Raw genomic sequence first — 26,860 nt, forward strand, 5'->3', positions numbered from 1 at the left:
GACAAAATGGCGGTGCCCATCTCTCCCTCGTGGCGTCCGCGGTCCAAAATGGCAGCGTCCGTTGGTCACACGTGGATCGCTGGGGGGGGCTGGGTCTGTGGTCCCGTTTCTTCCCCAGAGTTAGCGACCCCAGGGGACTTGCACACCGTCGCGTAGTGGCCCTCCTTCCCGCAGCTTTTGCAGGTAGCCACGCGGGCCGGGCAGCGCTGCCGAGGGTGTTTCGGCTAGCCGCAAAAATAGCAGCGGGGCCCCCCCGGTTGGTCTGGTGTTTTGGCCGCGCAGGTTTGCGGGGCTTGGGGGGAGTGTAGGAGAGTCGACGGCAGCGGGGGTCCACGGACCCCAAGGGGCTGTAGTGCGGTCGGGGGCGTAGGCGCGGGCGTTATGCGAGGCCACATCGAGGGATGCCACCAGGGCCCGAGCTTCTGTAAGTCCCAGAGATTCTTTCTCCAGAAGCCTCTGGCGGATCTGGGAAGAGGCCAAACCTGCCACATACGCATCGCGGACCAGGAGCTCTGTGTGTTCACTCGCTGTTAACGCCGGGCAGTTGCAGTTTCGACCCAGGATCTGCAGGGCGTTATAAAACTCGTCCAGCGATTCCCCCGGAAATTGCCGTTGTGTGGCGAGCTAGTAGCGAGCAAAAACCTGGTTGGCGGGCCGGATGTAGATGCCTGTCCCCTGCTCCCAGGGATTATTGAGCAGTAAATGGTTGACTATGAACAGCACAGAGGTCACTGAAACAACTTTTTAATTGGAGGCTCCCAGAGCCACAATGCCTGTCCCCTGCTCCCAGGGATTATTGAGCAGTAAATGGTTAACTATATACACACAGAGGTCTCTGAAACAGCTTTTTAATTGGGGGCTTGTAGAAGCCAGGTATTTCGAATACAAATAGTATAGGTAAAAGATAGCTGTTTAAGGAAAAATATTAAGCCCCAGTTTAAAATACCCATTTATACAGCATAATTCTTTTACTGAGGTCCGTTGTTCTGGCAAATGCATATTTTCAAAGTCAGTGTGACATTAAAACAGCACAGTTGCAAGACAACTTGACACTGCTTGTGCTAATTGTCAAGGACAAGGACTGAATACCTTAGCAACATGAAGGCACCATTGTTCACAATGCAGATAACAGCTAAGTCAGCAAAAGACCAGTTTTTGTTGGTCAGAATATCACATTCCATAACATGTAGACATGAAACAATTAAAAGCTGATGCTGCACATTGAAGATGGACGGCTTGCCATCAAATCAAATGTGTTTGAGTCTAACCCAAACCAATTCGGATTATATTGGGGTGTGATTAGATGACTTAAGACAGACATGAAAGTGTATAACTGAAAAGTTTCCGCCCGCCAGTTTTCGTGTCTTTCTGTTAGTCTTTGTGTTGTGTTATGTTGTTGTGTTGTGTTCTGTTAGTTTGCTTGTCTGTCCTTAATTGTCTGTCTTTAATTCTCTTAGTCTGTTCTTTAATAGTTGTCTTTTTCAGGGTGTTAGTTTTGTCCTGAATAGTCTTTCTGTTAGTTTGTTTTTAGTTGTCTTTCGGGGGTTCTGTCTTTGATTCTGTCAGTCTGTCAGTCTGTTAGTCTGTTTTGTACTTTGAGTTTGAATTTAGCTGAAGTTTAGCTCTCTCTCTCTCTCTTCATGTTTCATTGCCAGACTTTGACCTTCAAGTTACTGTCGAGCTGTCTGCCGAAGCAAAATGATAGTGTCTGTAATTCTCTGAAAGCTTCGAATTGTCTACGAATTGCCTTTTAAATGACTTTCAAATTGTAATCAAGCGACTACAAATAAAACAATTCTTATTGGCCCCTGAGAAGTTTTAACTGAAATTTCTGCTGAGTTCCAATATTCGCAAAGTGCTTCTGGTAACCGAATAGTGGAATTGATAGAAATTCCTTCAACTTTACACAGTCGAATAATACTAGGAATCCAACAACTTGGCGTAGTCCAAAAATATTAAATTTTACAACTTGTCGTATTGTGCCAGGACTTTGATTCATGAACTAAGCTTCCCCCAACTTGGCGTAGTTCGGCAAGTTAAGATCACTTCAAATTAAAGATTTCAACAGGGCTCCCGGAGCCACACTGCCTGCTCCCTGCTCCCAGGGATTATTGAGCAGTAAATAGTTAACTACATACAGCACAGAGGTCTCTGAAACAGCTTTTTAATTGGGGGCTCCCGGACCACACTGCCTGTCCCCTGCTCCCATGGGTTATTGAGCAGTAAATGGATAACTGTATACAGGCTCAGAGTGCAGCACAATCAATCACTCACGAGACGAGAAGAGAAGGAGTCGGTCGATGGCTTTATTACACAGACTTCTTCCGCCGGCAGCACAGTTACAGAATGCGGCTGCTGGGAGAACCCGGGCTCTTATACTCCGCCTTACTGGGTGGAGCCAGTAGGCGGCTGATCCACTCGGGACACAGCGACTATCCAACAATAGCCTCTCAGCATCACAGGGTACCGCAATACCCCTGATACATTCCACCACAGGGGGCTAGTGTGTGTGTGGGAGGGTTAGTGTGTGTGTGTGGGATTAGTGTGTGTGTGAGGGGGTTTAGTGTGTGTGTGGGAGGGTTAGTGTGTGTGTGTGGGGGGTGTTAATGTTTGTTAGTGAGGTGATAGTCTATGTGGGAGGGTTAGTTTGTGATTGTGGGGGGGTTAGTGTGTGTGTGTGGGATGGTTAGTGTGTGTGGGAGGGTTAGTGTGTGTGTGGGGGGTTTAGTTCGTGTGTGGGGTGGGTTAGTGTGTGGGGGGGATTAGTGTGTGTGTGGGAGTGTTAGTGTGTGTGGGGGCGGTTAGTGTGTGTGGGGGTGCTAGTGTGTGCATTGGGTGTGATTAGTGCGTGTGTGTGTGGTTCGTGTGTGGGGGGGGTTTAGTTTGTGTGTGGGGTGGTTAGTGTGTGTGGGGGTGTCAGTGTGTGTGGGTGGGTTAATGTGTGTGAGTGTGGTGGGGGCTTTAGTGTGTGAGTGTTTGAGGGGCATTAGTGTGTGTGGGGCGGGTTTAGTGTGTTTGTTGGGAAGGTTAGTGTGTGTGGGGTTAGTGTGTGTGTAGTGGGGATGTTAGTGTGTGAGGGAGTGTTAGTGTGTGTGGGGGGGTTAGTGTGTGTGTGTGTGTGTGGGAGGGATAGTGTGTGTGGAGGGGGGTAGTGTGTGTGGGCGGTGAGTTGGTGTGTGTGGGGGGAGGAGTTTATTGTGTGTGTGTGTGGTGGGGGATAGTGTATGTGTGGTGTGGGTTCGTGTGTATGAGGGGGCTAGTGTGTGAGGGGTGGGTTAGCGTGTGTGGGGGGTTAGTATGTGTGTTTGTGTGGGGGGAGTTAGTGTGTGTGTGAGGGCGGTTAGTGTGTGTGAGGGAACAAAGAACAAAGAACAAAGAAATGTACAGCACAGGAACAGGACCTTCGGCCCTCCAAGCCCGTGCCGACCATGCTGCCCGACTAAACTACAATCTTCTACACTTCCTGGGTCCGTATCCTTCTATTCCCATCCTATTCATATATTTGTCAAGATGCCCCTTAAATGTCCCTATCGTCCCTGCTTCCACTACCTCCTCCGGTAGCGAGTTCCAGGCACCCACTACCCTCTGCGTAAAAAACTTGCCTCGTACATCTACTCTAAACCATTCACCCCTCTCACCTTAAACCTTTGCCCCCTAGTAATTAACCCCTCTACCCTGGGGAAAAGCCTCTGACTATCCACTCTGTCTATGCCCCTCATAATTTTGTATACCTCTATCAGGTCTCCCCTCAACCTCCTTCGTTCCAGTGAGAACAAACCGAGTTTATTCAATCGCTCCTCATAGCTAATGCCCTCCCTACCAGGCAACATTCTGGTAAATCTCTTCTGCACCCTCTCTAAAGCCTCCACATCCTTCTGGTAGTGTGGCGACCAGAATTGAACACTATACTCCAAGTGTGGCCTAACTAAGGTTCTATACAGCTGCAACATGACTTGCCAATTCTTATACTCAATGCCCCGGTCAATGAAGGCAAGCATGCCGTATGCCTTCTTGACTACCTTCTCCACCTGTGTTGCCCCTTTCAATGACCTGTGGACCTGTACTCCTAGATCTCTTTGACTTTCAATACTCTTGAGGGTTCTACCATTCACTGTATATTCCCTATCTGCATTAGACCTTCCAAAATGCATTACCTCACATTTGTCCGGATTAAACTCCATCTGCCATCTCTCCGCCCAAGTCTCCAGACAATCTAAATCCTTCTGTATCCTCCGACAGTCCTCATCGCTATCCGCAATTCCACCAAACTTTGTGTCATCTGCAAACTTACTAATCAGACCAGTTACATTTCCCTCCAAATCATTTATATATACTAGAAAGAGCAAAGGTCCCAGCACTGATCCCTGTGGAACACCACTGGTCACAGCCCTCCAATTAGAAAAGCATCCCTCCATTCCTACTCTCTGCCTTCTATGCCCTAGCCAGTTCTGTATCCGCCTTGCCAGCTCACCCCTGATCCCGTGTGACTTCACCTTTTGTACTAGTCTACCATGAGGGACCTTGTCAAAGGCCTTACTGAAGTCCATATAGACAACATCTACTGCCCTACCTGCATCAATCATCTTAGTGACCTCCTCGAAAAACTCTATCAAGTTAGTGAGACACGACCTCCCCTTCACAAAACCGTGCTGCCTCTCACTAATACGTCCATTTGCTTCCAAATGGGAGTAAATCCTGTCTCGAAGAATTCTCTCCAGTAATTTCCCTACCACTGAAGTAAGGCACACCGGCCTGTAGTTCCCGGGATTATCCTTGCTACCTTTCTTAAACAGAGGTCCTCCAGTCCTCCGGGACATCCCCTGAAGACAGCGAGGATCCAAAGATTTATGTCAAGGCCTCAGCAATTTCCTCTCCAGCCTCCTTCAGTATTCTGGGGTAGATCCCATCAGGCCCTGGGGTCTTATCTACCTTAATTTTTTTTAAGACACCCAACACCTCGTCTTTTTGGATCTCAATGTGACCCAGGCTATCTACACGCCCTTCTCCAGACTCAACATCTACCAATTCCTTCTCTTTGGTGAATACTGATGCAAAGTATTCATTTAGTACCTCGCCCATTTCCTCTGGCTCCACACATAGATTCCCTTGCCTATCCTTCAGTGGGCCAACCCTTTCCCTGGCTACCCTCTTGCTTTTTATGTACGTGTAAAAAGCCTTGGGATTTTCCTGAACCCTATTTGCCAATGACTTTTCGTGACCCCTTCTAGCCCTCCTGACTCCTTGCTTAAGTTCCTTCCTACTTTCCTTATATTCCACGCAGGCTTCGTCTGTTCCCAGCCTTTTAGCCCTGACAAATGCCTCCTTTTTCTTTTTGACGAGGCCGACAATATCACTCGTCATCCAAGGTTCCCGAAAATTGCCGTATTTATCTTTCTTCCTCACAGCAACATGCCGGTCCTGTGTTCCTTTCAACTGCCACTTGAAAGCCTCCCACATGTCAGATGTTGATTTGCCCTCAAACATCCGCCCCCAATCTATGTTCTTCAGTTCCCGCCCAATATTGTTATAATTAGCCTTCCCCCAATTTAGCACATTCATCCTCGGACCACTCTTACCCTTGTCCACCAGTACTTTAAAACTTACTGAATTGTGGTCACTGTTACCGAAATGCTCCCCTACTGAAACATCTACCACCTGGCCGGGCTCATACCCCAATACCAGGTCCAGTACCGCCCCTTCCCTAGTTGGACTGTCTACATATTGTTTTAAGAAGCCCTCCTGGATGCTCCTTACAAACTTCGCCCCGTCTAAGCCCCTGGCACTAAGTGAGTCCCAGTCAATATTGGGGAAGTTGAAGTCTCCCATCACCACAACCCTGTTGTTTTTACTCTTTTCCAAAATCTGTCTACCTATCTGCTCCTCTATCTCCCGCTGGCTGTTGGGAGGCCTGTAGTATACCCCCAACATTGTGACTGCACCCTTCTTATTCCTGATCGCTACCCATATAGCCTCACTGCCCTTTGAGGTGTCCTCTCGCAGTACAGCTGTGATATTCCCCCAGAACATGTAGCGCAACTCCGCCTCCCCTTTTACATCCCCCTCTATCCCGCCTGAAACAATTAAATCCTGGAACGTTTAGCTGCCAATCCTGCCCTTCCCTCAACCAGGTCCCTGTAATGGCAACAACATCATAGTTCCAAGTACTAATCCAAGCTCTAAGTTCATCTGCCTTCCCCGTAATGCTCCTTGCATTAAAACATATGCACTTCAGGCCACCAGACCCGCTGTGTTCAGCAACTTCTCCCCGTCTGCTCTGCCTCAGAGCCACACTGTACCTATTCCCTAGTTCTCCCTCAATGCTCTCACCTTCTGACCTATTGCTCCCGTGCCCACCCCCCTGCCATACTACTTTAAACCCTCCCGTGTGACACTAGCAAACCTCGTGGCCAGGATATTTATGCCTCTCCGGTTTAGATGCAACCCGTCCTTCTTATACAGGTCACACCTGCCCCGGAAGAGCTCCCAGTGGTCCAGATAATGGAAACCCTCCCTCCTACACCAGCTGTTTAGCCACGTGTTTACCTGCTCTATCTTCCTTTTGTTTGCACTGAGTGCTGAATTTGGTGCATTTGAGTGCGATAGTGAGAGTTTGGTGACCGAGGGAGTGCTGAATTTGGTGCATTTGAGTGCGATAGTGAGAGTTTAGTGACCGAGGGAGTGCTGAATTTGGTGCATTTGAGTGCGATAGTGAGAGTTTGGTGACGGAGGGAGTTAGGTGAGGAGGGAGTAAGGCGCTCCTTTCATTTTGTTTCCGCCATTTCCGCAAAGAGTGCGAAGAGAGCCAGGAGTTTACAGGAAGTGTAGCTGAATGGGAGCAGGGTCGGAGGGCAGAGATCTAGTTAGTCCACAGGGCAGCTATATTCTGTCAGGTAAGAGGGGATGGAGGCTAGGCCAGTTACATGCTCCTCCTGTAGGATGTGGGTGGTGAGGGATACCACCGGTGTCCCCACTGACTATACCTGCGGGAAGTGCACCCAACTTCAGCTCCTCAAAGACCGTGTTAGGGAACTGGAGCTGAAGCTGGATGAACTTCGGATCATCCGGGAGGCAGAGGGGGTGATTGAGAAGAGTTACAAGGAGGTAACCACACCCAAGGTACAGGACAAGAATAGCTGGGTTACAGTCAGGGGGAAAAAAACAAAAAGGCAGAAAGTGCAGGGATCCCTCGTGGCCGTTCCCCTTCAAAACAAGTATACCGTTTTGGATGCTGTTGGGGGGGGATGACCTACCGGGGGAAGGCCCTAGCGGCCAGGTCTCTGGCACTGAGTCTGGCTCTGGGTCTCAGAAGGGAAGGGGGGAGAATAGAAAAGCAATAGATGTAGGAGATTCAATGGTTAGGGGAATAGATAGGAGATTCTGTGGTCGCGAGCGAGATTCCCGGAAGGTATGTTGCCTCCCGGGTGCCAGGGCCAGGGATGTCTCGGATCGTGTCTTCAGGATCCTTAAGGGGGAGGGTGAGCAGCCAGAAGTCGTGGTGCACATTGGTACCAACGACATAGGTAGGAAAAGGGGTGTGGAGGTAATAAACACGTTTAGGGAGTTAGGCTGGAAGTTAAAAGCCAGGACAGACAGAGTTGCCATCTCTGGTTTGTTGCCGGTGCCACGTGATAGCGAGGCTAGGAATAGGGAGCGAGTGCAGTTGAACACGTGGCTGCAGGAATGGTGTAGGAGGGAGGGCTTCAGGTATTTGGATAATTGGAGCGCATTCTGGGGAAGGTGGGACCTGTACAAGCAGGACGGGTGGCATCTGAACCAGAGGGGCACCAATATCCTTGGAGGAAGGTTTTCTAGTACTCTTCGGGAGGTTTTAAACTAATTTGGCAGGGGAATGGGAACCGGATTTGTAGTCCAGCAACTAAGGTAGCCGATATTCAGGACGCCAAAGCGTGTAATGAGGCAGTGGGGAAGGGAACACTGACAAAGGAGAGTACTTGCAGGCACGGAGAGGGGTTGAAGTGTGTATACTTCAACGCAAGAAGCATCAGGAATAAGGTGGGTGAACTTAAGGCATGGATCGGTACTTGGGACTACGATGTGGTGGCCATCACGGAAACTTGGATAGAAGAGGGGCAGAAATGGTTGTTGGAGGTCCCTGGTTATAGATGTTTCAATAAGATTAGGGAGGGTGGTAAAAGAGGTGGGGGGGTGGCATTATTAATTAGAGATAGTATAACAGCTGCAGAAAGGCAGTTCGAGGAGTATCAGCCTACTGAGGTAGTATGGGTTGAAGTCAGATATAGGAAAGGAGCAGTCACCTTGTTAGGAGTTTTCTATAGGCCCCCCAATAGTAGCAGAGATGTGGAGGAACAGATTGGGAAACAGATTTTGGAAAGGTGCAGAAGTCATAGGGTAGTAGTCATGGGCGACTTTAACTTCCCAAATATTGAGTGGAAACTCTTTAGATCAAATAGTTTGGATGGGGCGGTGTTTGTGCAGTGTGTCCAGGAAGCTTTTCTAACGCAGTATGTAGATTGTCCGACCAGAGGAGGGGCAATATTGGATTTAGTACTGGGTAATGAGCCAGGGCAAGTGATAGATTTGTTAGTGGGGGAGCATTTTGGAGATAGTGACCACAATTCTGTGACTTTCACTTTAGTAATGGAGAGGGATAGGTACGTGCAACAGGGCAAGGTTTACAATTGGGGGAAGGGTAAATACGATGTTGTCAGACAAGAATTGAAGTGCATAAGTTGGGAACATAGGCTGGCAGGGAAGGACACAAGTGAAATGTGGAACTTGTTCAAGGAACAGGTGCTACGTGTCCTTGATATGTATGTCCCTGTCAGGCAGGGAAGAGATGGTCGAGTGAGGGAACCATGGTTGACAAGAGAGGTTGAATGTCTTGTTAAGAGGAAAAAGGTGACTTATGTAAGGCTGAGGAAACAAGGTTCAGACAGGGCATTGGAGGGATACAAGATAGCCAGGAGGGAACTTAAGAAAGGGATTAGGAGAGCTAAGAGAGGGCATGAACAATCTTTGGCGGGTAGGATCAAGGAAAACCCCAAGGCCTTTTACACATATGTGAGAAATATGAGAATGACTAGAGCGAGGGTAGGTCCGATCAAGGACAGTAGCGGGAGATTGTGTATTGAGTCTGAAGAGATAGGAGAGGTCTTGAACGAGTACTTTGCTTCTGTATTTACAAATGAGAGGGGCGATATATTTGGAGAGGACAGTGTGAAACAGATTGGTAAGCTCGAGGAAATACTTGTTAGGAAGGAAGATGTGTTGGGCATTTTGAAAAACTTGAGGATAGACAAGTCCCCCGGGCCTGACGGGATATATCCAAGGATTCTATGGGAAGCAAGAGATGAAATTGCAGAGCCGTTGGCAATGATCTTTTCGTCCTCACTGTCAACAGGGGTGGTACCAGGGGATTGGAGAGTGGCGAATGTCGTGCCCCTGTTCAAAAAAGGGACTAGGGATAACCCTGGGAATTACAGGCCAGTTAGTCTTACTTCGGTGGTAGGCAAAGTAATAGAAAGGGTACTGAAGGATAGGATTTCCGAGCATCTGGAAAGACACTGCTTGATTAGGGATAGTCAGCACGGATTTGTGAGGGGTAGGTCTTGCCTTACAAATCTTATTGAATTCTTTGAGGAGGTGACCAAGCATGTGGATGAAGGTAAAGCAGTGGATATAGTGCACATGGATTTTAGTAAGGCATTTGATAAAGTTCCCCATGGTAGGCTTATGCAGAAATTAAGGAGGCATGGGATAGTGGGAAATTTGGCCAGTTGGATAACGAACTGGCTAACCGATAGAAGTCAGAGAGTGGTGGTGGATGGCAAATATTCAGCCTGGATCCCAGTTACCAGTGGCGTACCGCAGGGATCAGTTCTGGGTCCTCTGCTGTTTGTGATTTTCATTAATGACTTGGATGAGGGAGTTGAAGGGTGGGTCAGTAAATTTGCAGACGATACGAAGATTGGTGGAGTTGTGGATAGTAAGGAGGGCTGTTGTCGGCTGCAAAGAGACATAGATAGGACGCAGAGCTGGGCTGAGAAATGGCAGATGGAGTTTAACCCTGAAAAGTGTGAGGTTGTCCATTTTGGAAGGACAAATATCAATGCGGAATACAGGGTTAACGGTAGAGTTCTTGGCAATGTGGAGGAACAGAGAGATCTTGGGGTCTATGTTCATACATCTTTGAAAGTTGCTACTCAAGTGGATAGAGCTGTGAAGAAGTCCTATGGTGTGCTCGCGTTCATTAACAGAGGGGTTGAATTTAAGAGCCGTGAGGTGATGATGCAGCTGTACAAAACTTTGGTAAGGCCACATTTGCAGTACTGTGTACAGTTCTGGTCGCCTCATTTTAGGAAGGATGTGGAAGCTTTGGAAAAGGTGCAAAGAAGATTTACCAGGATGTTGCCTGGAATGGAGAGTAGGTCTTACGAGGAACGGTTGAGGGTGCTAGGCCTTTTCTCATTAGAACGGAGAAGGATGAGGGGCGACTTGATAGAGGTTTATAAGATGATCAGGGGAATAGATAGAGTAGACAGTCAGAGACTTTTTCCCCGGGTGGAACAAACCATTACAAGGGGACATAAATTTAAGGTGAAAGGTGGAAGATATAGGAGGGATAGCAGAGGTAGGTTCTTTACCCAGAGAGTAGTGGGGGCATGGAATGCACTGCCTGTGGAAGTAGTTGAGTCGGAAACATTAGGGACCTTCAAGCAGCTATTGGATAGGTACATGGATTACGGTTAAACGATATAGTGTAGATTTATTTGTTCTCAAGGGCAGCACGGTAGCATTGTGGATAGCACAATTGCTTCACAGCTCCAGGGTCCCAGGTTCGATTCCGGCTTGGGTCACTGACTGTGCGGAGTCTGCACGTCCTCCCCGTGTCTGCGTGGGTTTCCTCCGGCTGCTCCGGTTTCCTCCCACAATCCAAAGATGTGCGGGTTAGGTGAATTGGCCAATGATAAATTGCCCTTAATGTCCAAATTGCCCTTGGTGTTGGGTGAAGGTGTTGAGTTTGGGTAGGGTGCTCTTTGCAAGAGCCGGTGTAGACTCAAAGGGCCGAATGGCCTCCTTCTGCACTGTAAATTCAATGATAATCTATGATTAATCTAGGACAAAGGTTCGGCACAACATCGTGGGCCGAAGGGCCTGTTCTGTGCTGTATTTTCTATGTTCTATGTTCTATGTTCTATGTTCCTATTTCTAGCCTCACTGGCACGTGGCACAGGGAGTAATCCCGAGATTACAACCCTCGAAGTCCTGTCTTTTAACTTTCTGCCTAGCTCCCTGAACTCCTACTGCAGGACCTCATGCCCCTTCCTGCCTATGTCGTTAGTACCATTATGTACAACGACCTCTGCCTGTTTGCCCTCCCCCTTCAGGATGCCCTCTACCCGTTCGGAGACATCCTGGACCCTGGCACCAGGGAGGCAACATACCATCCTGGAGTCTCTTTCACGTCCACAGAAGCGCCTATCTGTGCCCCTGACTATAGAGTCCCCTATTACTATTACTCTTCTGCGCTTTGACCCTCCCTTCTGAACGTCAGAGCCAGCCGTGGTGCCACTGCTCTGGCTGCTGCTGTTTTCCCCTGATAGGCTATTCCCCCCGACAGTATCCAAAGGGGTATACTTGTTCGAGAGGGGGACAACTACAGGGGATTCCTGCACTGACTGCATGCTCCTAAGTGCATCCAATTGCTGCTCCAACCGAACCATGCGGTCTGTGAGGAGCTCCAGTTGGATGCACTTTCTGCAGATGAAGCCACCCGGGACGCTGGAGGCCTCCCGGACCTGCCACATCTCACAGTCAGAGCACAGCACCCCTCTAACTGACATTGCGTCAATTAATTAAAATTAAAATTAAAATTTGTCTTTTTTTAAAATATATTTTTTTAAATTTCAAAGTTATTGTCAACTTTCTGTTTCCTAGCACTAGATTTCTAATAGAAATGCGATAGCTAACTGTAGTAGTCTCTGATCTCTGGCTTAGATATCCCTCTAAATTATAATTATGTTATTATGTTTAATTAGTTACCAAATACCCAAATTTTTTTTAAATTTAGGGTAGAATCCCAACCAGCCACTCTGGCCACAGCTTTTCTGTGATGTCACTTCAGTTTCCCCCCGTCACACACAATTTGAAAAAAGGTATAAAAGTAAAAATAAGTAAAAATCACTTACCTACCTTCTTACCTTCTGAGTGTCTGAGATGTTCTCAGGTTCTCTCGCTGACAGAGACTGCTCCTCCACCTCCGATCCTTGACCTGCACAATGCTAATAATATAATAATAATATAATATGGCACTTACCTTACACCAATGGGTCTTATTATTAGGTTAGAGGAGGAGGGCGGGTGGGAGACACTACACGTGTCGGGTTAGTGTGTGTGTGGGGGGGGGTTAGTGTGTGTGTGGGAGGGTTAGTGTGTGTGGGGGGTTAGTGTGTGTGTGGGGGGGGGGGTTAGTGTGTGGGGTGGGGGAGTGTGTGTGGGGGGTGTTCGTGTGTGTGTGGGGGGGGATTAGTGTGTGTGTGTCAGGGTGTGTGGGGGGTTTAGTGTGTGTGGGGGGGATTAGTGTGTGTGTGTGTCAGGGTGTGTGTGGGGGGATTAGTGTGTGTATGTGTCAGGGTGTGTTTGGGGGGTTTAGTGTGTGTGTGGGGGATTAGTGTGTGTGTGTGTCAGGGTGTGTGTGGGGGTTTAGTGTGTGTGGGTGGGAGAGGGAACAGTGAGTGTGGGTGTTAGTGTGAGTGGGTGGGTTAGTGTGTGTTGGGGGGTTAGTGTGTGTGGGCGGGGGTCAGTGTGTGGGGTTCGTGCGTGTGGAGGGGGTAGTGTGTGTGTGGAGGGTGGTGTGTGTGTGTGGAGGGACGTTTGAGTGTGTGTATTAGAGTCTGTGTGTGTCTGTACTTCTGCGTATATTAGTGTATCTGTGAGTGTCGGTGTGTGAGTGAGAATGTGTGCATTAATCTGTGTGTGTGAGTGTATTAGTGTCTATGTGTGTGAGTGTGTCTATTAGTGTGTGTGTGTTTGTGTATTAATGTCTCTGTCGGTCCGTGAGCTGTGTACTAGTGTCTCTCTGTGTGTGCGTGTCTGCATTAGTGTCTGTGTGTGTCTGTGAGTGTGTATTAGTGTCTCTGTGTGTGCGTGCCTGTATTAGTGTCTGTGTATGTCTGTGAGTGTATGCATTAGTGTCTCCCTGTGTCTGTGAGAGTGTGTTAGTGTCTGTGGGCCTGTGAGTGTCTGTATTAGTGGCTCTCTGTGTGTGCGTGAGTGTATGCATTCGAGTCTCCCTGTGTCTGTGAGTGTGTATATTATTGTCTCTGTGTATCACTGTGTGTGTATTAGTATCTGTGTCTGTGCGTTAGTGTATGTGTGTGTGTATTGGTGCCAGTGTCTGTCTGTAAGTGCGTGTATTATTGTCTGTGTATGTGAGTGTGTGTATTAGTGTCTGTATGTGTGTCTGTGAGTGTGTATTAGTGTATCTATGTGTCAGTGAGTGTGTGTACTAGTGTATCTCTGTGTGTGAGTGTGTGTATTAGTGTCTGTGTGTGTCTGCGAGTGTGTGCATGAGTGTCTCTGTGTGTCTGTGAGTGTGTGCACTGGTGCCTCTGTGTGTGTGAGTGTGTGTATTAGTGTCTGTGTGTGTCTGAGTGTGTGTGAGAATGTGTGCATTAGTGTCTGTTTGTGTGAGTGCATTAGTGGCTATGTGTGTGAGTGCCTCTATTAATGTGTGTGTGTTTGTGTATTAGCGTCTCTGTCGGTCTGTGAGCTGTGTACTAGTGCCTCTCTGTGTGTGAGTTGGTGTATTAGTGTATCTGTGTGTCTGTGAATGTGTATTATTGTCTCTGTGTGTTAGTGTGTGTATTAGTGTCTGCGTGTGACTGTGAGTCTGTGTATTAGTGTCTGTATGTGCCTGTGAGTGTGTGTATTAGTGTTTGCTTGTGTCTGTGAGTGTGTGTATTAGTGTCTCTGTGTGTCTGTAAGTGTGTGTATTAGTGTCTCTGTGTGTCTGCGAGTGTGTGTTAGTGTCTGTGTGTTTGTGAGTGTGTGTATTAGTGTCTCTGTGTGTCTGTGAGTGTGTGTTAGTGTCTCTGTGTGTCTGCGAGTGTGTGTTAGTGTCTGTGTCTGTGAGTGTGTGCATTACAATCTCCCTGTGTCTGCGAGTGTGTATATTGTTGTCTCTGTGTATCAGTGAGTGTGTGTATTAGTTTCTGTGTGTGTGTGTTAGTGTGTGTATTAGTGTCTGTGTGTGTGTATTAGTGTTTGCTTGTGTCTGTGAGTGTCTGTATTAGTGTCTCTGTGTGTCGGTGAGTGTGCGCATTACAATCTCCCTTGTGTCTGTGGGTGTGTATATTGTTGTCTCTGTGTATCAGTGAGTGGGTGTATTAGTTTCTGTGTGTGTGTGTTAGTGCGTGTATTGGTGCATGTGCGTGTGACTGTGTATGAGTGTTGCTGTGTGTGTGTGTATGCATTCGAGTCTCCCTGTGTCTGTGAGTGTGTATATTATTGTCTCTGTGCATCGTTAGAGTGTGTATTAGTGTCTGTGAGTGGGTGTATTAGTGTCTGTGTGTGTGTATTAGTGTCTGTATGTGTTTCTGTGAGTGTGTATTAGTGTTTCTTTGAGTCTGTGAGTGTGTATTAGTGCCAGCGTGTGTCTGTGAGAACATAAGAACTAGGAGCAGGATTAGGCCATCTGGCCCCTCGAGCCTGCTCCGCCATTCAATGAGATCATGACCTTTTGTGGACTCAGCTCCACTTTCCGGCCCGAACACCATAACCCTTAATCCCTTTATTTTTCAAAAGACTATCTGTCTTTGTCTTCAAAACATTTAGTGAAGGAGCCTCTACTGCTTCACTGGGCAAGGAATTCCATAGATTCACAACCCTTTGGGTGAAGAGGTTCCTCCGAAACTCAGTCCGAAATCAACTTCCCCTTATTTTAAGGCTATGCCCCCTAGTTCTGCTTTCACCTGCCAGTGGAAACAACCTGCCCGCATCTATCATATCTATTCCCTTCAGAATTTTATATGTTTCTATAAGATCAACCCTCATCCTTCTAAATTCCAACAAGTACAGTCCCAGTCTACTCAACCTCTCCTCGTAATCCAACCCCTTCAGCTCTGGGATTAAGCTAGTGAATCTCCTCTGCACACCCTCCAGTGCCAGTACGTCCTTTCTCAAGTAAGGAGACCAAAACTGAACACAATACTCCAGGTGTGGCCTCACTAACACCTTATACAATTGCAGCATAACCTCCCTAGTCTTAAACTCCATCCCTCTAGCAATGAAGGACAAAATTCCATTTGCCTTCTTAATCACCTTTTGCACCTGTAAACCAACTATTTACAACTCATGCACTAGCACACCCAGGTCTCTCTGCACATCAGCATGTTTTAATATTTTATCATTTAAATAATAATCCCTTTTGCTGTTATTCCTACCAAAATGGATAACCTCACATTTGTCTGTATTCCATCTGCCAGACCCTAGCCCATTCACTTAGACCAATCCAAATCCTTCTGGAGACTTCCAGTATCCTCTGCACTTTTAGCTTTACCACTCATCTTAGTGTCGTCTGCAAACTTGGACACATTGCCCTTGATCCCCAACTCCAAATCATCTATGTAAATTGTGAACAATTGTGGGCCCAACACTGATCCGTGAGGGACACCACTAGCTACTGATTGCCAACCAGAGAAACACCCATTAATCCCCACTCTTTGCTTTCCATTAATTAACCAATCCTCTATCCATGCTACTACTTACCCCTTGATGCCATGCATCTTTATCTTATGCAGTAGCCTTTTGTGTGGCACCTTGTCAAAGGCTTTCTGGAAAACCAGATATACCACATCCATTGGCTCCCCGTTATCTACCGCACTGGTAATGTCCTCAAAAATTCCACTAAATTAGTTAGGCACGACCTGCCCTTTATGAACCCATGCTGCATCTACCCAATGGGACAATTTCCATCCTGAGGCCTCGCTATTTCTTCCTTGATGATAGATTCCAGCATCTTCCCTACTGCCGAAGTTAAGCTTACTGGCCTATAATTAACCGCTTTCTGCCTACCTCCTTTTTTAAACAGTGGTGTCACGTTTGCGAATTTCTAATCCGTGTATTAGTGACTGTATGTGTGTCTGTAAGTGTGTATTAGTGTATCTATGTGTAGGTGAGTGTTATATTAGTGTGTCTGTGAGTGTGTGTTAGTGTCTCTGTGTGCCTGTGAGTGTGCGTTAATGTCTCTGTGTGTCTGTGAGTGTGTGTATTTGTGTGTATGTGAGTGTGTGTATTTGTGTGTCTGTGAGTATGTGTTAGTGTGTCTGTGAGTGTGTGTTAGTGTCTCTGTGTGTCTGTGAGTGTGTGTTAGTGTCTCTGTGAGGGTGTGTTTGTGTGTCTGCGAGTGTTTGTTAGTGTCTCTGTGTGGCTGTGAGTGTGTGTATTAGTGTCTCTGTGTGTCTGTGAGTGTGTGTATTAGTGTCTCTGTGTGTCTGTGAGTGTGTGTATTAGTGTCTCTGTGTGTCTGCGAGTGTGTGTCTTAGTGTTATGGGCCAGGGTTTAGAGAACCCCAAAGTGTATCTTGGAGTTCCCCTGACCCACAAATGTTAATAGATTGTGTTATGGGGAGCACACGGCCCACTCTACAGTGTGGTGCAGCAGAAATGGAAAAGTATTTTTCGAAGCAAAACAATGTTTATTTTATAAGCTCAAGTTAACCTTTTTAAAACATACAGTGAACAACTTAGGAACCATTAATTCAAATTCAACCCCCAAAGAATCCAACACTAAGTAATCCGTAAGCTGTCCTTTTGACACCCAGAAGACTTAAGAAACACCTTTTGCCAGAAGCAAATTAGGTTTACATTCACTACTGAGAACATTTATTCTTCTGAATTCACCAAGTGATCAAGAGATAGTCTTTTCATGGCAGAGAGATCAACAGTACACCTGCTCTGTCTGGCTTCAGTTCCAACACTGATAACAAATCTAAAACACACCCTGGAGCAAACATCCAAAACAAAAGTAAAAAGCTGACAGACAGCCCTTCTCCACCCAATCTCTGACATCACTGCAGTAATAAACACCCATTTCTGTAAGGTACTTCACTATAGATATTTATATACACACCCATTTATAAACGCCCATTTCTTACAGGTACTCGCACATGACAGTGTCTGTGTGTGTGTGTGTGAGTGTGTGCATTAGAGTCTGCGTTTCTGTATTTATTAGTGTATCTGTGAGTGTCTGTGAGTGTGTGAGAATGTGTGCATTAGTGTCTGTGTTTGTGTGTGTGAGTGTATTAGTATCTGTGAGTGTGAGTGTCTCTATTAGTGTGTGTGTGAGTACTAGTGTCTCTGCCTGTCTGTGAGCTGTGTACTAGTGTCTCTGTGTGTGAGTGCGTGTGTACATATATACGAGTATCTGTGTGTCTGTGTGTATCAGTGTCTCTGTGTATGTGTGTGTTTTAGTGTCTATGTGTGTCTGTGAGTGTGTGTTAGTGCATGTGTGTGTCTCTGAGTGTGTGTAGCATTGCCTGTGTTTCTGTGACTGTGTGCATTAGTCTCTCTGTGAATTTGTGTCTGTGTGTGACTGTATGTGTGTGTATTAGTGTCTGTATGGGTGTATGGGAGTGTGTGTTAGTGTCTCTGTGTGTATGTAAGTGTGTGTATTTGTGTGTCTGTGAGTGTGTGTATTAGTGTCTCTGTGTGTTTGTGAGTGTGTGTAGTAGTGTCTCTGCGTGGCTGTGAGTGTGTGTAGTAGTGTCTCCGTGTGTCTGAGAATGTGTGTTAGTGTCTCTGTGTGTATGTAAGTGTGTGAATTACTGTCTCTGGGTGTCTGTGAGTGTGTGTATTAGTGTCTGTCTGTGACTGTGAGTGTGTGTCTTAGTGTATCTGTGAGTCTGTGAGTGTGCATTAGTGCCTGTGGGTGAGTATGTGTATTATTGTGTCTGTGTCTCTGAGTGTGTCTATTACTGTCTCTATGTGTCAGTGAGTGTGTGTATTAGTATCTGTGTGTGCGTGTGGATTAGTGTCTATGTGTGTCTGTGAGTGTGAGCATTAGTGCTTGTGTGTGAGAGTGTGTGTATTAGTGTGCGTGTGTGTGTGTCTGTGAGTGTCTGTTTGATGTGTGTATTAGTGTGTGTGTGTGTCTGAGTATATATTAGTGTACCTGCTTGTCAGTGAGTGTGTGTATTAGTGTCTCTGTGTGTCGTTGAGTGTGTGTATTTGTGTCTGTGTATGTCTGTGTGTGTTTATGAGTTTGTGTATTCGTGCCTCTGTCTGTGTCTTTGTGTGTGTGTATTAGTGTCTGTGTGTGTGAGTGTGTGTATTAATGCCTGTGTTTGTGTCTGTGAGTGTGTGTATTATTGTCCCTGTGTGAGTGTGTGTGTATTCGTGTCTCTGTGTCTGTGAGTGTGAATTAGTGTCCCTGTGTGTGTCTGTTTTGTGTGAGTGTGTGTATGAGTGTTTGTGTGTGTGAGTATGCGTATTGCTGTCTGTGTGTTTGTCTGTGAGTGTGTGTATTAGTGTATCTGTGTGTGTGTATTAGTGTCTGTGTGTGAGTGTGTGTATTAGAGTCTCTGTTTAGGTATGTGAGTGCATGTGTATTAGTGTATCTCTGTGTGTGATTGTGCGCATTGGTGTCCTTGTGTGTGTGAGTGTGTGTATTAGGGTCTATCTGTGTGTCTGTGAGTGTGTGTATTTGTACTTGCGTGTGTGACTGTGTGTGTGTGTGTATTACTGTCTCTGTGTGAGTGTGTATTTGTGTCCCTGTGTGTGTCTGTGAGTGTGTGTATTACTGTCTGTGTGTGTGTATGCATTAGTGGTTGTGTGTATTACTGTGTATGGGTGTGTGCCTGAGTGAATGTGTGTATTAGTGTCTTTGTGTGCGGCTGTGAGTGTGTCTATTAGTTTCTGTGTGTGTGTGTATTCGTGTCTCTCTGTGTCTGTGTGTGTGTGTATTAATGTCTGTGTGAGTCAGTGATTATGTGTATTAGTGTATCTGTGTGTGTGTATTAGTGTCGCAGTCTGTCTGTGAGTGTGCATTAGTGTGAGTGTGTGTATTATTGTCTCTGTGCCTGAGTGTGTATCATCAGTGTCAGTGTGTGTATTAGTGTCAGTGTGTGTCTATGAGTGTGTATATTTCTTTCTCTATGTGTCTGTGTGTAGAAGTGTCAGTGTGTGTCTGTGAGTGTGTATATTTCTTTCTCTATGTGTCTGTGTGTGTGTAATATTGTCTGTGTGTGTATTAGTGCTGTGTGTGTCTGTGAGTTTGTATTAGTGTATCTGCGTGTCAGTGAGTGTGTGTATTAGTGTCTCTGTATGTCTTTGAGTGTGTGTCTTCGTGTCTCTTTTTCTGTGAGTGTTTGTATTAGTGTATCAGTGTCAGTGAGTGTGTGTATTTTTGTCTGTTTGTGTGAGTGTGTGCATTAGTGTCTTTGTGAGTGTGTATTAGTGCCTTTGTGCCTGAGTGTATAACTGCCTCTGTGTGTGTGCGAGTGTTAGTGTCTGTGTGATTGTGAGTGTATTACTGTCTCTGTATGTGCCTGTGTGAGAGTGTATTACTGTCTCTGTATGTGTGCGTGTGAGTGTGTTAGTGTCTGTGTATTGCTGTCTCTGTTTCTGTGTGTGAGTGTTAGTCTCTGTGTGAGTGCATTACTGTCTCTGTCTGTACGTGTGTGAATGTATTACTGTGTGTGTTAGTGTCTGTGTGTGTGAGTGTATTACTGTCTCTGTGTGTGTGTGTGTTAGTGTCTGTGTGAGTGCATTACTTTCTGTGTGTGAATGTGTGAGTGTGTTAGTGTCTGTGTGTGTGTTAGTGTCTGTGTGTGTGAGTGTGTTAGTGTCTGAGTGTGAGTGTCTTACTGTCGTGTGTGTATGTGAGTGTATTACTGTCTGTGTTTGGGTGTGTCAGTGTGTGTGTGTGAGTGTGTTAGTGTCTGTGTGTGTGTGAGTGAGTTACTGTCTCTGTTTGTGTGTGAGTGTGTTAGTGAAATGATATGAAAATCGCTTATTGTCACAAGTAGGCTTCAAATGAAGTTACTGTGAAAAGCCCCTAGTCGCCACATTCCGGCGCCTGTTCGGGGAGGCTGGTACGGGAGGTGTCTGTGTGTGTGTGTATTACTGTCTGTGTGTGTGTGGGAGTGTGTTACTGTCTCTGTGTGTGTGTGTGAGTGTGTTAGTGTCTGTGTGAGTGTATTACTGTCTGTGTGTGAGTGCGTTAGTGTATGTGTGTTAGTCTGTATGTGTGAGTGTGTTAGTGTCTGTGTGTGTGTTAGTGTGAGTGTGTTAGTGTCTATGTGTTTGTGTGTGTTACTGTCTCTGTGTGTGTGAGAGTGTTTTAGTGTCTCTGTGTGTGTGAGTGGGTTAGTGTCTGTGTGTGTGTGAGTGTATAGCTGTGTGCGTGTGAGTGTGTTAGTGAGTGTGTTAGTGAGTGTGTTAGTGTCTGTGTGTGTGTTAGTGTGTGTGATTGTGTGAGTATGTTCGTGTGTGTGTGTGTATTACTGTCTGTATGTGAGTGTGTTAGTGCCTGTGTGTATGTTAGTGTCTGTGATTGTGTGAGTGTGTTAGTGTGTGTGTGAGTGTATTACTGTCTGTGTGTGAGTGTGTTACTGTCTCTGTATGTGTGTGAGTGTGTGTATTAGTATATATTTATTTGACTTCCTCAACACCACGCCGACCATACTTGTGCTGTCTTTCCCAGGCTGATGTATAATTTCATTGTGTATTTCCCTTCCTCACAGTGAACCTCATCACAATTGTGGTCCTGAAGAGAAGAAACTGTGGGCTGTCCAAATGTGTGACTTGTTACCTGTTGGCCATGGCAGTGGGGGACCTACTGGTCGTTATTCTCGACCTGATATTAAGACACATTCCCATTGTTTTTAGGGAACAGTTTAATTTCCTGGAGTCCATCCCCGTGTGTAATATCCACGCCGCCCTGCTTTATGCAGCCACTGACTGTTCTGTCTGGTTCACCGTCACTTTCACCTTTGATCGATTTGTGGCCATTTGTTGCCCGAGGCTGAAAAGTAAATATTGCAGCGAGAAAACGGCGGCTGTGGTTCTGGGAACAGTGGCTGTGCTGAGCTGTTTGAAGGACATTTCCTGGGGGGTGATGCTGTCCGGTGGGTATTGGCTGGGGAACGCCCCCTGGTTTTGTGATGTCACAATGGATGTTATGTACTCTCCGGTCTGGGGACCAATCGAGTTCCTCCACCACATTCTAACCCCGTGTGTTCCATTCGCCCAGATTCTGCTGCTCAATGTTCTCACCGTCAGACACATTGTCCTGAGCAGCAGGGCCCGCAGGAGACTCCGGGCTCACAGCAGTGGGCACAGTGCCAGAGACCCAGAGATGGAGAGTCGGAGCAAATCCATCATTTTACTCTTCGTTATCTCCGCCAATTTCATCCTGTTATGGTCAACGTTAATGTTTTTTTTTATATGGAGCCGGATGTGGTATCTGGGGTATCGGTCTGTGTGGTTACATGAGTTTGTTCAGGAATTGGGCTTCATGCTGCAGCTCCTGAGTTGCTGCACAAACACTGCGATTTACACCGTGACACAGACTCAGTTCAGGCAGCAGTTGAAAAATGTGCTGAAAGTTCCCTTTAGTTCAATTCTTCAATTCATTAAATCCTGAGAGGAAACCCCACACACTCGGCATCTCTCTCCTCGCACTGCCGGTAAAACTGACCCTCCCAGCCAGCCTCACCCTGATTTACCATTCTGCATGACCAGGACAATCGGTGGGTGGGTGTGACTCCCCCCATTGCCGATCAGCTGCGTATGTCCTCCCCCCATTGCCGATCGGCTGGGTGTGTGCTTCCCCCCATTGCCGATCAGCTGGGAGTGTGCTTCCCCCCATTGCCGTTCAGCTGGGTGTGTCCTTCCCCCCATTGCCGATCAGCTGGCTCTGTCCTTCCCCGTATTGCCGATCAGATGGGTGTGTGCTTCCCCCCATTGCCGATCAGCTGGGAGTGTGCTTCCCCCCATTGCCGATCAGCTGGGTGTGTGCTTCCCCCCCATTGTCGATCAGCTGGCTCTGTCCTTCCCCGCATTTCCGATCAGCTGGGTGTGTGCTACCCCATTGCCGATCAGCTGGGAGTGTGCTTCCACGCATTGCCGATCAGCTGGGTGTGTCCTTCCCCCCATTGCCAATCAGCTGGGTATGTGCTTCACCCCATTGCCGATCAGCTGGCTGTGTGCTTCCCCGCATTGCCGATCAGCTGGGAGTGTGCCTCCCCCCATTGCCGATCAGCTGGGAGTGTGCTTCCCCCCATTGCCGACCAGCTGGGTCTGTCCTTCCCCACATTGCCGATCAGTTGGGTGTGTGCTTCCCCCCATTGTCGATCAGGTGGGTGTGTCCTTCCCCCCATTGCCGATCAGCTGTGTGTGTGCTTCCCCACATTGCCGATCAGCTGGGAGTGTGCTTCCCCCTATTGCCGATCAGCTGCGAGTGTCCTTCCCCCCATTGCCGATCAGCTGGGTGTGTGCTGCCCCGCATTGCCGATCAGCTGGCTCTGTCCTTCCCCGCATTGCCGATCAACTGGGTGTGTGCTTCCCCGCATTGCCGATCAGCTGGGAGTGTGCTTCCCCCCATTGCCGATCAGCGGGGCCTGTGCTTCACACCATTGCCGATCAGCTGGGTGTGTGCTTCCCCCCATTGCCGATCAGCTGGGACTGTGCTTCCCCCCCATTGCCGATCAGCTGGGTGTTTCCTTCCCCGCATTGCCGATCAGCTGGTTATGTGCCCCCACCATGGCCGATCAGCTGGGTGTGTGTGACTCTCCCAATGCCGATCAGCTGGATGTGTGCCTCACACCTAAACACCGTCTGTGCAGCAGAATGTGCCCCAGACAGAGACAGAGACTGAGACACAGACAGACACAGAGACACAGACAGAGACAGAGAGTGAGACACAGAGACCGACAGACACAGACAGACACAGAGACACAGACAGAGGTACAGGGAGGCACAGACAGAAACAGGGACACAGACAGAGACACAGACAGAGACATAGACACAGACTGAGGCAGAGGCAGTGACACAGACAGAAACACAGACAGAAACACAGACAGAGAGAGAATTGGACAGATACAGGCAGAGACACAGGCAGAGATTTACCATTCTGCATTGCCAGGAGAGACTGTCGGTGGGTGGGTGTGACTCCTCCATGGCCGATCAGCTGGATCAGTGTGACTCCCCCATGGCCGATCAGCTGGGTCAGTGTGACTCCCCCATGACCGATGAGCTGGGACTGTGTGACTCCCCCATGGTCGATCAGCTGGGTCAGTGTGACTACCCCATGGCCGATCAACTGGGTCAGTGTGACTCTCCCATGGCCGATTAGCTGGTTCAGTGTGACTCCCCCATGGCCGATCAGCTGGTTCAGTGTGACTCCCCCATGGCCCGTCAGCTGCGTGTGTGCTTCCCCCCATTGCCGAACAGCTGGGTGTGTGCTTCCCCCTATTGCCGATCAACTGGGTGTGTGTGACTCCCCCAATGCCGATCAGCTGGATGCGTGCCTCTCCCCATTGCCGATCAGCTGGATGTGTGCCTCCACCATGGCCAATCAGCTGGGTGTGTGCCTCTCCCCATTGCCGATCAGCTGGATGTGTGCCTCCACCATGGCCAATCAGCTGGGTGTGTGCCTCTTCCCATTGCCGATCAACTGGGTGTGTGTGACTCCCCCAATGCCGATCAGCTGGATGTGTGCCTCTCCCCATTGCCGACAGACACAGAGACACAGACAGAGACAGAGACTGAGACACAGACAGACACAGAGACACAGACAGAGATACAGACAGAGACACAGACATAGACAGAGACACAGACAGAGACTAAGACACAGACAGACACAGAGACACAGACAGAGACAGAGAGAGAGACAGGGACACAGACAGAGACAGAGACACAGACAGAGGCGCAGACAGAGTCAGGGACACAGACAGAGACAGGGACACAGACAGAGATACAGACAGAGACACAGAGAGAGACAGAGACACAGGCAGAGACAGAGACAGGGACAGAGAGAGAGACAGAGAGAGACACACAGACAGACAGAGCGTCACAGACAGAGACACAGACAGAGTTTGGCGGGAGCATTTCCAGTGCTGTCTGTGTGGGGAGCACTGACAGTGCTGGCTGGGTGGTGGGAGCACTGACAGTGCTGGCTGTGTGGTGGGAGCACTGACAGTGCTGGCTGTGTGGGGTAGCACTGGAAGTGCTGGTTGTGTGGGGGGGGCACTGACAGTGCTGGCTGTGTGGGGGAGCACTGACAGTGCTGGCTGTGTGGTGGGAGCACTGACGGTGCTGGCTGTGTGGGGAAGCACTGACAGTGCTGGCTGTGTGGTGGGAGCACTGACAGTGCTGGCTGTGTGGGGGGAGCACTGACAGTGCTGGCTGTGTGGTGGGAGCACTGACAGTGCTGGCTGTGTGGGGGAGCACTGACAGTGCTGGCTGTGTGGGGGGGGAGCACTGACAGTGCTGGCTGTGTGGTGGGAGCACTGACAGTGCTGGCTGTGTGGGGGAGCACTGACAGTGCTGGCTGCGTGGGGGGAGCACTGACAGCGCTGGCTGTGTCGGGTAGCACTGACAGTGCTGGCAGTGTGGGGGGAGGACTGACAGTGCTGGCTGTGTGGTGGGAGCACTGACAGTGCTGGCTGTGTGGGGGAGCACGGACAGTGCTGGCTGTATGGGGGGGGAGAGTACCGACAGTGCTGGCTGTGTGGGGGAGGACTCACAGTGCTGGCTGTGTGGGGGAGCACTGACAGTGCTGGTTGTGTGGTGGGAGCACTGGCAGTGCTGGCTGTGTGGGGGAGCACTGACAGTGCTGGCTGTGGTTGGAGAACTGGCAGTGCTGGCTGTGTGGTGGGAGCACTGACAATGCTGGCTGTGGGGAGCACTGACAGTGCTGGCTGTGTGGGGTGGGGGCACTGACAGTGCTGGCTGTGTGGAGGAGCACTGCCAGTGCTGGCTGTGTGGTGGGAGCACTGACAGTGCTCGCTGTGTGGTGGGAGCACTGACAGTGCTGGCTGTGTGGGGGAGCACTGTCAGTGCTGGCTGTGTGGTGGGAGCACTGACAGTGCTGGCTGTGTGGTGGGAGCACATGACAGTGCTGGTTCTGTGGGGGGAGGGTCACTGGCAGTGCTGGCTGTGTGTGGGGAGCACTGGCAGTGCTGGCTGTGTGGGGGAGCACTGGCAGTGCTGGCTGTGTGGGGGAGCACAGACAGTGCTGGCTGTGCGGTGGGAGCACTGACAGTGCTGTCTGTGTGCTGGGAGCACTGACAGTGCTGGCTGTGTGGGGGGAGCACTGACAGTGCTGGCTGTGTGGTGGGAGCAATGACAGTGCTGGCTGTGTGGTGGGAGCACTGACAGTGCTCGCTGTGTGGTTGGAGCACTGACAGTGCTGGCTGTGTATGGTTGAAGCACTGAAGGTGCTGGTTGTGTGGGGAGCACTGGCAGTGCTGGCTGTGTGGGGTGAGCACTGACAGTGCTGGCTGTGTGGTGGGAGCACTGACCGTGCTGGCTGTGTGGGGGGAGAACTGACAGTGCTGGCTGTGTGGGGGGAGCATGACAGTGCTGGCTGTGTGGGGGGAGCACTGTCAGTGCTGGCTGTGTTGGGGAGCACTGACAGCGCTGGCTGTGTGGGGGAGCAGTGACAGTGCTGGCTGTGTGGGGGAGGACTGACAGTGCTGGCTGTGTGGTGGGAGCACTGACAGTGCTGGCTGTGTGGGGGAGCACTGGCAGTGCTGGCTGTGTGGTGGGAGCACTGACAGTGCTGGCTGTGTGGGGGGAGCACTGACAGTGCTGGCTGTGTGGGGGAGCACTGACAGTGCTGGTTGTGTGGTGGGAGCACTGACAGTGCTGGCTGTGTGGGGGAGCACTGCCAGTGCTAGCTCTGTGGCAGAGCACAGTCAGTGCTGGCTGTGTGGGGGGCACTAGCAGTGCTGGCTGTGTGGGGGAGCACTGACAGTGCTGTCTGTGTTGGGGAGCACTGACAGTGCTGGCTGTGTGGTGGGAGCACTGACAGTGCTGGCTGTGTGTGTGGGAGCACTGACAGTGCTGGCAGGGTGGGGGAAGCACTGACAGTGCTGGCTGTGTGGTGGGAGCTCTGGCAGTGCTTGCTCTGTGGGGGAGTAGTGACAGTGCTGGCTGTGTGGTGGGAGCACTGACAGTGCTGGTTGTGTGTGGGGAGGCCTGACAGTGCTGGCTGTGTGGGGAGCACTGACAGTGCTGGCTGTGTGGTGGGAGCTTTGATAGTGCTGGCTGTGTAGGGGGAGCACTGACAGTGCTAACTGTGCGGGGGGAGCACTGAGAGTGCTAGCTGTGTGGAGGAGAACTGACAGTGCTGGCTGTGCGGTGGGAGCACTGAGAGTGCTGGCTGTGTGGGGGAGCACTGAGAGTGCTGGATGTGTGGGGGAGCACTGACAGTGCTGACTGTGTGGGGGGAGCACTAAGAGTGCTGGCTGTGTGGGGGAGCACTGACAGTGCTGGCTGTGTGGAGGGATCACTGATAGTGCTGGATGTGTGGGGAGCACTGACAGTGTTGGCTGTGTGGGGGAGCACTGACAGTGCTGACTGTGTGGTGGGAGCACTGACAGTGCTGCCTGTGTGTGTGGGAGCACTGACAGTGCTGGCTGTGTGTGTGGGAGCACTGACAGTGCTGGCTGTGTGGGAGGAGAATGACAGTGCTGGCTGTGTGGTGGGAGCACTGACAGTGCTGGCTGTGTGGGGGAGCATTGACAGTGCTGGCTGTATCTGGGGAGCACTGACAGTGCTGGCTGTGTGTGGGGTGCACTGACATTGCTGGCTGTGTTGGGGAGCACTGACAGTGCTGGTTGTGTGGTGGGAGCACTGACAGTGCTGGCTGT

Source organism: Scyliorhinus torazame, unplaced genomic scaffold, assembly GCF_047496885.1.
Source record: "Scyliorhinus torazame isolate Kashiwa2021f unplaced genomic scaffold, sScyTor2.1 scaffold_152, whole genome shotgun sequence".
NCBI lineage: Eukaryota > Metazoa > Chordata > Chondrichthyes > Carcharhiniformes > Scyliorhinidae > Scyliorhinus > Scyliorhinus torazame.